The 10393-nt window shown below is 41.0% G+C and overlaps 1 protein-coding gene across 1 annotated transcript in view; it reads right to left on the minus strand.

Moving 5' to 3' along the window:
* Window positions 1-10143, minus strand: part of GUCA1C (guanylate cyclase activator 1C) — a 134807-nt gene extending 124664 nt beyond the window's left edge. The window contains exon 1 of the transcript XR_012837876.1: window positions 10045-10143. The gene's annotated coding sequence lies outside the window, so the exon portion shown is untranslated. The remainder of the gene's footprint in view (window positions 1-10044) is intronic.
* Window positions 10144-10393: the final 250 nt, after the last annotated feature.

Here is a 10393-nt window from a genome sequence, read left to right on the forward strand (position 1 = left end):
GCCGTAGCTTCAAGCTAATGTCACTAATTCAGATAATTAGTCTTGCTGAATTAAATGGGAAGAATTGTGCATGCATGAGTAGCAGTGAAGGATGAGGTGCTTATTTTTTGTTATCAAAATACATGCCACTCATGAAAATGAGCAAGTGGCTTTCACAGGCATTTGAAAGTTAAACTGCTTCCTCTGCATTTATTAATAACCAGGAAAAATATTTACCCTCTGAATTTTCTCCCCATATTTAGCTTCACATACTGTTTCAGCCCTTTAAAACAAGTAACTTTGGACCTTTCTTCACTGGCTTTTCCCACACATTTTCATGTTGCCACCAACAGATTTTATCTCCTTGCTTTTTCTACACAGCACAGACACACATACAGTACCTTATCAATGACAAATCCAAAGAACTGGGCTAAAGTACAGAGAATTTCAAATGCAGTTCTGCTGGTCATGAGGGTGGAAATACAGGCCTCAGGAAATACAGGATCTTTGCTTCTAGTGCAATGGAGAGCAGTTCCTCTAACCAGTTACTGAATACTGCAACTTTTTTGAGGAAAAAACCCCCTCAACCTAAACCACAAAAACACCAAAGCTCCCTGAGGCTGGAGACAGCAGAGGTCCTGGGGGAGAGTGGGAATAGGTGAAGAGGGGTCACAGAAATCTGGAGTCAGGTTTGTCTCTGTATAGACATTAACTGGATGGATGCAGGGGAAAATCTGCCAGGCAGTCCTGAGTTTCCAACTCTTTTCTGAGTGACATGAGCAGGATGTCCATCTAAGATCAGCAGAACGACAGAAATCAGATGCGCAAGTATCTCATGGTTAATTACCAGCTCCAGCAGAAGGTCTTCCCCAGCCAAGTTGCTTACAGTCTCCCTCCCATGGGGGTTCTCTGGTGCCAAGTCAGATCTAAATCATGCTGCAGCCCCTTCCTCAGCCAGAGCATTACCTATTCCCTCAACTACTTGGATCCCTAATTTTGCAAAGCTTAGAAGAACCTAATTACATTTTGTGGTCTCTGTTGCTCCGTCAAGTTGAATGACAACAGCCCAAAGGTTAAAAAATTACTGTGGCTAGGCATAGGGGATAAACACATAGCTACCCAGACAACATATTTGTGGGAACCTTGCTTTGTTGGAGAACCAGATGAAAGATGCAAGTGCTGTCTGATGTGAAAGAAGTAAGAAACTCCATCTTTCCTATAATAATTAGAAAAAGATTAATACTTTATGGGCTTTCTTTTAATGACTAAAACAAGTCATTCCAACTAGAGCAAATAGAGAAAGCTCTAGAGCCCAAGTAAACTATATATACCCCACATTACAAACGCTGAATGTGGGATAAGTACTAAGACACACTGTTATATATAAGCTCAGCAGAACAGACAAGTATATAGAGGTAACAAGAAAGAAGCGTATATTTTATGAGCTGAAATGGCTTCTACAAACAGAATGGTGGCACTTGGTTTTCAATGAAAGGCCTATACACTAATTCATCACTATGGTAGTTCATGTGATTGAACCTGGTCTCATACGATTTTAATGCATAAACCTTTTGAGCTTGTATCACACTATTGTTATGCACTTGCTTTGTGCTTGATCTTCTGTTGTCTTAAACCAAAACAGCTGAGACAAAATATTCATCTAATCTATACCTGCTGCTGTAATCCTCAGTGCCAGCAAAAGTGAGCTGTGTTCAAACAGTTTTATGTTTGCTGATTAAATGTACAAACCACCCACCTGAGGCAGGTGCACTGCTGTAACCACTCCATATGAAGTGGGAAATGAATTATTAGCATTTTGCATCATCCATAGGAAGCAATGAGATCAGTAATTAGAATGTAAAGATATAAAATTATCTGCAATTCAAAAGTTCTCTCAGGAAAAGAAATAAGCATTTTTAGTGTGTGATTATCATCTTAAGAAAACAAACATCAATAATTACTGTTCTGCCACAAAGATCGTTGACGATACACATGTTTCAAACAATATGACATCCAGCCTGCAGAGTCTACTTTCCACTAGCTGGAAAAAGAGTAACAACTCTTTATGAAAGGTGAGTGGTATCAAGCTGGATATCCGTAAAGGTGATCTACATGCAGCAACACAGCAAATGCCTGTTCCCTTTGAGCCCAGACCGACGCCACGTCCTGCCGTAGCACTGGGCAGGCTGAGTGCTGCCACTGGCTGTCTTAGAGATGAAACAAATGCTCACTGAGCCCCATAGTGCAGATTTAACCATCATCTGCCTAGGGGAGCAAGCTTTCCCTACGCCAGCATCAGTCCAGGCAGGGGCAGGGGAAGAAGGAGAAGGGACAGACTGGTGCATTTCAGCCTTCTAGAATCAACCCATAAAAGCTTCTTTCTCTACAAGGTGTTACAAAGATAGGCAGCTTGGAGCGACAGTTCTCATTCAGCTACTTACTCCCGGTCATACAACCACTGCTAAGGTGATTTCATGCCAGTCACTGCCTCCTTGGCAGGACTGAATAAGCATGTGAGATCCTGTCTGAATAACTCAACTATGTCCCGGTCGTGATTGAAAGCTGCCGCGCAGCAGGGAGCTAGTTCAAGGAAGGCTTAAAAAAACATCCTCACAATTGCTGTCAATATTATCATCATAAATCCAAGGCCCAATTGTGCAAGGTGCCATGAGAAGGCAGTTAGTCTGGCATCCTCAAAATGCAGGTAGAACTGTCTAAGAACAAGTAAACAACCATAGGAAAAAAAGTGAGTGAAAAGACAACCATGGATCTTAGTGGTGGCTGCTCAGTACTGCAAAATAACTGATTAGGTAGGTACTTAGAAGAATAAGTTAAAAAGAATCTTACCTGCAATTTCAAAGATGCTTTGGATGAACCTCCCACAGAAAACTATAAAGTACTGCTTCCTCTTGGTGTCCGTGATGTTACCTTTGGTGCAGAGTTTAGACAGGAGGCTCAGTGTTGAGAGACCTGCCCCAAGCTTTCTGATGGAATGGGCCTGATACCACCCCCGCTGTGGGCAGGATGCAGTCTGATTTTTGCTATAGTACCTCAGAAGACTGCCACCAGTGCATTATACCAAAGCTACACGTACTGATTTTTGTTTTAAATTTGGAAGTGCTTACAGAAATGAGGAAAAGTCTATAAATATTTACTAGAGTGAACCTAAGGGGAAAACAAACAAAACAAAAAACCAACCAACCAAACCCACCACCCCACACACACACCCAGCACACTTTTACTCAAATATTATTTGGGACAATTATGTTTTACTAAGTAAACAAACAATTAAGTCAGAGTTACTACATTTTGTGGACTACAGAAAACAATTTCCTACAAATAAGGAAATAATTTCCCTTTTCATTACTCAGGGTTACAGTGTTCCCTATGCCTTGCTCATTCTCTCTGCCCCAGACTAAGGTCTATTTTCATTCCTTCAATAACTGACAAAGGATTAGATCTAGCCAGAGTACATCCACAGGTACTGTTCGTAACAACCACAGATTACTCTGTGCCTCAGTAAAACATTCAGGCTGCCTTGATCTATCAGGTCAACTGTGTCAGGAACAGCATACACAGCAGCGATTACAAAATAAGAAAATTGAAAAAAAAAAAAAGTCTCTTTCTTTGAAACAACAGCCTTTGTCATTAAGATATGCTAGTTTGAAACCAGGAATGGAAGCTGAAGAATTTTTGGAGAATTGTTTGTCTGCCAGCCTCCTCTTTCCCACAGTGAAAGCTCCAAAGCTACGTGGCTAGTGGGAGCAGTGACAACAGAGGACAGGGAATTATTTGAGATGGGCAGAGCCTTCCTTTCCAGCTCTAAACTAACATTGCATGCTTGGAAATGAAGAGGCAGCCAGCACACATGCTGAAAACATTAGGCACGCCCTCCAAAAAAATCAGCTTCTTGAAGAACACTTAATGAGTAAGCAGAGATTAACGCACAAAAATGCTGCATCATCTGCATGTTAGCCAGTTGATTAGAAGAAATGTGTCCAAGGAGAGCCAGGACTAGATAACTGCATTTGTCTCAGAAGCTCATTGGATAGCCTGGACCAGCCAAGTTTTTTCTGAATCTTTTTCAAGTTGAACTAATCTGCCCTGAAATCTCCTAGCTCAAAACTGCTGCTACTATTAGTCTGGAAAGGAAACTCTCAGAGAAAAGTTTGAAATTGTGTGGTTTGGTTCTGAGCAAAGACTGAAAGTAACTCATCTATGCCAATAAGTTGGCTGGCAAAGAACCGGACCTATCCTTTGCAATTGAACTTGATGCAAGTGATATGTCTTCTTTTACAAGTCCTGCAGCATCGGGTCTTGATCAAGTTAAAGAGCTGTTTTTACCATCCTCTAAAATTGGACATCCTGAAGTATATATGTTTATACAGAAAATGGTTCACAGCACTGAAGAGTACAGACATGAATTCATTATCTTTCTAGTACAAGATCATACAACGTGTAACAGGACTACCAATCATTTTGTCCAATGAAAATAATGGATTATAAGTGTTTGTCTCATTATCTTGTGACGGTATTGTTAGTAACTTGTTACTACACAAAAGTTTTATAGAAAGAGTCCTTGAGGGCAGGCTATATATATGCCTAATTTTCCTTTCTTTTCCATTGCTTGGATAGCATAGCAAACAAGTGTCCTAGATGGAAGGGACCACTCAGTGATTGCTGAACTGAGGACTTTATAGTTCTCCAAACTTGCATTAGCAGAAGTAAATATATACCACAGATTTTTTTTTGAACCCAGAAAAGCTGGCTGTTAAGACATCATAACAGTCCACAGTGAGAACATGGTTTTCCAGAAAAAGGTTCAAAGTGTCATGGAATTACAATGTGGTAATAAGATCTGAGGTATTTTTCAGCATGTATGCATATGCTGCTAATCTGATATGCCAATGCCAGACTGTGCCTCCAGAAATAATTAACAATAGCAGCTGCACAGGTACTTCAGCAGTAGAAACATTAGAGAGTGATGAATCCATGCAAAGCTTGCCCAGGTAGACTAGAAAGATCATTAGAATAGACAGATGCATTAATAGACTAGCAGTGTATTCTTAGTGCGTGAAATTCAGTTTTTCAGTTTCATCTCGTTCCTGGGCTCAGTGTCAGTAGAGAATGTTTGAATAACATCAAGGAAGTCAGAGTTATGATTTTTGCCAATTGTTTTTATGTATTTTTTAATTTGACAGCTTTTATGTATTTTTTAATATTACAGCTTTTAGAAACTACAGAATCTTATTTTACTGTAGAGTGCCTAGTTGCAATTTTTCCTGCTTATCATATTGTGTTGTCTTTGTTTCTAAGGGGAATGAGCACAACTCCTACTGAGTATTCACTTCACTGACCAGCAGAAAAACAATTAAAATTCCCAGCTCACAAATACTCATGCATGGACACTCATGCCACTTGAACTCGAGCTGAAACTTGAGAATGAAGACAGGCTACTTGAATTTCTACTTACATATGCATAAATATCCATCTAAATTACCTGAATTCCCTTCCATGTTCTAGCAGAACTGCTTTTAGCAGTAGCTCACAGCCTTGTGGCCACACTTGGCATGCTTACGTGGTAATACTTTGAGCATTTTCAAAGCAGATCAAGTTAGTCAAAAAGCTATGAAAATAACTGAAATTTGCAAAATTATTTAATTAAACAGCCTTATAAAAAAGCCAGCCACCACTAGTGGTTTTCTAGGCTGGAACAGCTTCTGGACAGTTTTTTTTTTGTTCTGTAAAGCTCCAGCTTGTTTGAATTAACTGCACAACTGACTTTTTTTTTTCTTCTGCATAGTATTACCATAGCTGTGAAAGATGCGTCCAAGAAGAGACTCACATTTTAAAAGCTACATGGGAGGACTCAAGAGTTGCTTCTTACATGACAATGTCAGTCATGAAAGTCATTCTTCTACATGTCATTTGATAAAACCCAAGTGTCAACCCTAATGCCTTCTGTAAAGCCCAAGATCACCCCTCAGAAGTAAGCATCAGTCGATATTCAGCCTAAATCAGTTGATTACTATCATGCCTAGTCTCAAGAGTTAGTAGTGAGATGCATGTATTTTTCTCATTTAGAGGCTTGGACAAGTGTTGTGGTCAATTTTTGAACTGGTATCCGGTAGAGAATTCAGCAAATAGAGACATTTCACATTGAAAGGTCAATGCTGATGTGTCTGGGAAGACAGCTGAGGAAAATGGAGGTGCTACTCCTTGGTAACTCCAAAACAGTTAAATAAGCTAGTTAAATAGCAGATATGGGACATAACATGCTACAAGAACACTCCCCCAGCTTCCCCTCCAAAAAGGACAGCGAGTCTTTATTTAATGAGAACACATCCTCGTGAGCACATCAGAAGGAAATATGATTTGGTATGGTAAAAACTGAATAAAAAAATAAGCCAGTGTCTGTTTCCCAGAGAGCAGATCAGCCACGGGAACGAGTGGGTATGGCTGGGAAAAGCACGTCTCCAGCAGATGCAGCCCGGAGCACGTACAAGCACAGAATTGCTCAGGAGGGAAAGCATCTGTACGAGGAAGCTGGGAACAGGAAAGTGAAGAGTGACCTTTTAGATTTAGTTTCAGTAGATTTGCAGCAATTTCCTTGCATTTCATCTGAACTGGCTTTTATAAACTTCTGTGCTGATGCTCTCCCTTTTGGATGCTGCAGATGAATCCTTTCAGTCAGAGTTCACTTGAACCTGGTGATTGCTAGATAGCAGGGAAGTGTCCAGGCATCTCACACCAAAGTGCATGGAAAAATAATGATAAAAAAAGAAGTCCTGCCTACCATGAGAGTATAGGCCCCATAACGTCTCTAGCATCTGGGCTCAAGGCTGAGCAGAATCAACTAATTCTGGCTTTCTTGCCTTTCCTGACATAGATTCACATACCTACATATGTCTGCTTGTTTTACTTGCCCTGTCTTCACCCCAATAAAACCAGACGAATGCCGTCTGCTATTGAGCTATCAGCAGTACCAAGTTCAGATGTTACAGCATCAACCATGCAGGGGAACAATTGATTCCCAGTGTTTGTCTGTCTGGGATAGCACTACAGCGAAAATTAAACAAACAGCTACCACTTTGCACCAGTAGGACAGCAGCAAATTGCCAAAGATAAGCCCTTCTCAGGGTGTTAATTCAGTTGAAGTCCAAGAGTCTGAGGACAGATGATATTCTTTAACTCTCTACTTTGATTCCAAAGTAAAAGGAAGACAGATCCAGGTTAACTCTGCTTCTATCTGCTTAGACCAAGGCTTAGCCTGCATGGCTTGCAAAGTGAAAATAAGAACCAAAAAAACCACACAAAAACAGCCAATGCCCCCCCCAAACTGCCTTAATAATCTATTATTGTACTGTCCTTTGACAATGACCAAGCAGAAGAAGCTAAATAGGAAAAATGACCAAATTCAAAGGCTTGGAAAGAATTTCTCTCTCAAAAAATGGCTGGATTTTTGACTAATCCCTTTTTCATCCCAACCATTTCATAAATAACAGGCTTTCTTGCATTCAAATTGCCCTTCATTTATTCTTTTTTAAATTAGTGAAACAGCCCTGGCCTTTGGCTTTTAATTTCACACCAGCTCAAAGCAAGAATCAAAGTTTCCTTTGACTGCAGCCCAGCTGCAGCCTGCCACAGTTCAACAGCTCCTCAACAGTGGTGTTGTGACCATGACCTTTAAAACCTTCAGAGTTTAACGATCTTGCACACAGAGCACTCTTTTCCAGGAAATTGGTTCACACACTGCCCCTCCAAAAGCTTTCTTTCCTCCTGCTTCTTGTGACTTGCATTAGCCTATTTATTAATTTTTTTAAATTTTTTTCTTTGGCTCAAGACTAATATGGGGAAAGCTGGGCAATTTAATCACCCAGCAGAGTGCTTACCATTACACGAACAATGATAACAGTGTGCCACTGTACTGCTTTCTACCTTAAGCGGGATTAATGGAAGGAGGCAAGCCTGCTGAAAAGAGATCACGGAGGAGACTCCAGCCTTTACCCAAAAAGGGCTCAGGCAGTGCTCTGGATTACACACCTGGCCACTGGTGTAAATAGCTGCCTTCCTGGTGGGAGGAAGCAAAAAGAAATGGGAAATGGCATCACCCCGCATTAAAGCTTTACTTGCTGATGAAACAGAGGCAAGGTTATAGGTTTTGCTTACTTGCAGATCTGAAATGGAGTGAAAACAGATGGGGCAGAGCAGACTCAGGGAGGGTCAAATCAGAGTTGTGTTATTTAAACAAGGAGCAGAGTGTTTGTGATCTCCTGTTTTGTGTTACCACCAGCCAGGAGAGGAGAGGGAGAAGCCAGCCGGGGCTCTGGAGAGGCAGCTCAGCCTGCGGCTGGGGGGACCCACAAGAGGCTTCAGAGGAAGCAGAGATGGTTCACCCTTCATTTGAACTTGCAGGATTTGTGCAGAGTCTTGTTTCCAAAGAAACCTAGTTCATCAGGGCTTTCATGTGTCATCACGGAGTAGAAATCTGTGCTGGGGGCATCACTCCTCCATTCTGTTCCCTGCTTCCCTGCTCTCCACCACCCAAAGGGGTTTGATGACCCACCCACAAGACAGTAAAGCTCCCCAGGGCATCCAAGGCACTTGGACTTGGGTCCTGGGAGGCTGGAGTTCAGTGGAAGAGGGGTTAGACCCGGCACACAAGTCTATTCACATCAGGCTGTCGCTCAGGTAGCAAAAATAATAAATACATTTTTAAAAAGGCCATTTGATAACTCTAGCAATTCCCTCCTTTGAAAACCTCTGACAACCCCCATTGCTTAGCTCTCAGAAAGCAACTCCACCTCAAAAATCACTTCAGAGAATGGTTACAGCAAAGAGCAAACTCCCTATTTCTTCTTACACCTCCCACACAGAAGTGTCAGAAAGGTACTGCCAAAACATTTTCTATGATGACTGGCAACTTGCTTGCATGCCAAGAGAAAGGAACTTGTAAGAACACACAAAAGTGTAATCTTGCCATTCCTTGCCTTTAAAAAGTTTTTTTTTAAATGGTAACTACTTTTAGTTGAGTTTGAAGAAGAGAGCTACACTGTATTGGTTCTATTTTTTATTTTAATCTTAAGCAACTCGCCCATGTCTAGTCTTCTACCTAGAAGATGAGCAAGAGTTAGAAAATACCAGGCATAGGTAAAATTTAATTAGCTAACACTTGCTTATTATCCTAGACTACCATTTTACATTCCCCCTGCCCTGTTTAGGAAATGATGGTGTTTCTTCTGCCATTCAAGTGTTATTTGTGTACAGCCCCATCATCACTTTGTCAAAAGCAAATGTCTGAGGTGAAGAAAGAAGTCTGCACTACACTAATTGCTCATTGATACTCTAGTTGGGCTTACGAGGCTTTGACTAAAATCAGTTATAAAAGGCACTGTAGACCAGTATTTCTATCCTGCAAGAGCCAAATTTAACTGTTTCCTCCTGTTGATAAGCAGGTTTCTCACAGACAGAAGAAAGAGCAGCTGATATCCAAGCCTCAAGGTATTTCTTCTAAAAATAACCCAAAACTATTTTATATTTGATAGCACAACTGTATTTCCTTAAATCATGTGCAGAGATAGGAAAGGTCTGTGATTTAGGAGTGATAGCAGAGACAAGGAATCTTATGTCAACATCCTTTGTCCAAATCCAGTTTGATAGTGATGAAAAAGTGTCACTTAGTGATTTCTCTACTTGAAATGGATTTATGGTAAGGCATTCAATGGGCAGGCACCTAAAATAGAAAAGCTTTTCTTACACCTGTAGCAGCTTCAACTGTACTTTTTCTGTAGATAAATAGAATACCAATGATATCAGTTCAGACAAATAAATCAGCCCATGGTCTATTTTGAAGGGATAAATCAATCCAAGGGAAAAAAAAGAAAAACAAACCACCAAAAAAAACTTCCTCCCCCTACCCTGCATCTCTGCTACTACAGTAGAAACTTCTGATACACAATCCTTCTAACAAACTCCATTTCCATTCTAGAAAAACAGCAAACCTTCACAACACCTCATGGAAAGATGGTCTCAAGCAGCAGCAGAGGAACATACAGAAAAACTAACCTCAAATTATTTGCTTTCCAGACTGTAATTCATGGTGATTTGTTTCTTCTGAAAAGTTGCTTCACACTTGACCTCCCATCCAGCTCTTACATCAGTTCCCCAGCTCTAGGGATCTTTGCAAGAACAGTCACAAGTCCACTGCAGACAGGAAGAGGCGTTTCCTGAGCCATGACTTATCAGGGGCATGACGTCAACAATGTGTGCTTAGGCACACCTGTGTAATAAAGCTGCAGATGAAGAAAGTGAAGCAATGCTGTTCTTGATGCAGGCTTACCCTTTGCAGAAGTTAGAAGGATGCTCTGACACAGCTGAAGAGCTGTAGAGCATGAGACAAAAGCAGGAAAGGGGC

Source organism: Balearica regulorum, chromosome 1, assembly GCF_011004875.1.
Source record: "Balearica regulorum gibbericeps isolate bBalReg1 chromosome 1, bBalReg1.pri, whole genome shotgun sequence".
Taxonomy (NCBI): Eukaryota; Metazoa; Chordata; class Aves; order Gruiformes; family Gruidae; genus Balearica; species Balearica regulorum.